The sequence below is a fragment of the Pteropus medius genome, unplaced genomic scaffold, assembly GCF_902729225.1.
Source record: "Pteropus medius unplaced genomic scaffold, Ma_sr-lr_union100, whole genome shotgun sequence".
Classification (NCBI taxonomy): Eukaryota; Metazoa; Chordata; class Mammalia; order Chiroptera; family Pteropodidae; genus Pteropus; species Pteropus medius.
This window is the reverse complement of record NW_024350921.1, coordinates 4,938,188-4,940,614: the sequence shown is the minus strand read 5'-3', so window position 1 is coordinate 4,940,614 and position 2,427 is coordinate 4,938,188. Positions and strand designations below refer to the sequence as shown.

At 36.3% G+C, this 2,427-nt stretch overlaps 1 pseudogene; it reads right to left on the bottom strand.

Annotated features, from left to right (window-relative positions):
- Positions 1 to 982: 982 nt before the first annotated feature.
- On the bottom strand, positions 983 to 1,819 carry LOC120584433 (elongation of very long chain fatty acids protein 2-like; annotated as a pseudogene).
- Between the last annotated feature and the right edge of the window lie 608 nt (positions 1,820 to 2,427).

Sequence of the window (2,427 nt, the reverse complement as noted above, 5' to 3'; positions counted from 1 at the left end):
AACATTGCCAGAACTTTCTTTCCAGTGAAAATATTTTAGGGGTTTTAGTCATTACTTACTCATGGCTAACCTATGATATCTCACATTCCTCTCTTTTAAAATATTGAAAGCTGCTGTGCAGCTAACATCTTAAAATAATTAGATAAGTCCATTGAAATCATTGACTATTTCCTTACATTCAAATTCTGCAAATGTAGCCAACTTAAACTTTGCAGAGAACTACATGAAACAATTTCAATTACTTAATGTGCAATCAAAGAGTCTATCTCTCTCATTCACTGTCAGTCTCTTTCTAAATGGCAGCTAAAACAGTTAATTAGCGAGTCCACTAGAAAAAAAAAACACCCTAATATTTAAGGATAAAAGATAAATTCTACAATGATTGTGCATTTACTCATTTATTTAGTTAGTAAATACTCATTAAATATTGATTATGCGTCAGGTTCTATTCTCTATCCTAAAATGGGAAACATAATTAACTTCCAATAGATTTATTATTTATATATTTATTTTAAAATGTGAACAAAACTCTTAACTTTTTATTTGATGGTTTGCAGTGAAAAACAATACTCATGTTTCCTGGCTTGCACGTGTATAAGGAATTATAAGGACAGTTTCTGAGGAGGAAGGAGAGAGAAACTGCACCAGTTCTGAGGTCTACAGAATTCAGTCTCACCTTGATGCTGACAGAAGCATTTGGTTAACAGATAAGCCTAATAGCAAAGCAGTTATACATTCTGGATATAAATGATTTATAGACTCAAAAGAAATTTAATGCTAAAACATATATAACTTTCAATTCAGTCCTTGTTTTAAAACAAGTGAATCTGTTGCACTATTATATGATTTGTCTGTTACTCAATGCTTATTGTGCTTTCTTGTTTATTACTCCATTAGCTGAACTGAAGTAAGCTCTAGAAAAAACATTCTTAACTTATTTTCCTGTTGGTGACTCTTCCAACTCTTTCTTCATTGACATTTTTCAATATGTCTGGAAATAAAAATTTAAGAACAGATGACTAATGTTAGCATGTAAGAAGACTGAAAGATGAGACACCAGAAAGGGAAGTCACATGGTTTCATGACAGCACTCATGATGTGGGTGATGGTGAGCACAAACTGCACTAGTTGAAACTATGTGAGATATTTCTTCCACTAGATTACTTGTGTATCAGTGGAAACACAGACGGTCCATAGTAGGAGTACAGAAGAATGCGGATAAAACTGTTTGGAGTGGGTCCAAAAAAACTTTTCCCATAAGGTGCCCAGTTCGAAACTCACCACCACATGCTAAACATAGAGACATAATTGTATACATGAAGAAAAATAATCTGATTGGTTTTTTCCTCCTGCAAAACAAAGAAAATTGTGTCCGGGAACTCTATTAATTTGGAGAAGACATACCACCATAACACTTTGGTTACCCGGATGTCAGCTTCCCTTGCATTGGCAAGATCCTGACACTGTAATATGTAGCCTCCTTCTCCAATGAAGGGAATAAACTCTGCCAGCATATATATAGACAGAAGTGTGATTCTGAGATTATACAAGGTTAGGATACCCTTGAGGGAAAGAGCAGGTCTGTTCTTCATGTGTTTGCTACCCAGCCATAACAAAAGTAGATATATGACAGTAAGAAAAAAAGCAGGAAGGTAACACAGTTCAACAAGAACCATCCTCTGACTTGAGAATTTCGATGTCTAAATAAGTTGTCCAAAACAGCATTGACTTCATCTTCAAAGGCCTTTAGGTGCTCTCGCCGATGAACTTGTTCTGAGCTCCAGTGCTGGGACAGCAGCCCGAAAGGCATCAGAGACATTGAAGGAGAACTGAACCCTTCAGCCTCAGGGCGAGGGCTGGGGGGCAATCCCTTCCCAGACAGAAGTGCTAGCAGAAGCCATTGCTCTCTTGTTGAGCCCCAATAGTTTTATATTCATCTGCATACTTACCAAAACATGCCAGAGCTGTCATCCATTCAATAACAGCTTGTACAAAATTCCATTCATCCTCCTTTTAGTGAAACAGTAAACTGATCAACACCAAGAAGAAAGAAACCAAAGCAGTTTGAAGAGATGCTTAGATGATTGCATATTTTGAATTGGAATATGCTGAGATAGAATGGGGACATTTCATACCAGCACAGAGGTAATTAGTAGCTAATTAAGAACACTCAAGTATTATATCAATAAGTACTGCCTTCATCTGAATTTTGGAAAAGCCTCAGAAATAGCCTGCATGCCTGTGAACAAAATTTTGTACAGGAGAGCATGGGGAGAAAGTAAAGTGGCCTTTTATATAACATCAACAAATGTTCTTAGTCCACAAATTTTAAATAAGTTAGTACCAGATGGACCCCAGTCTCACCTTAGTTTTGTACAAGAAATGGTTTGGAATTAATGAATGGGCTTATAATTCAGCCTCCAAGTC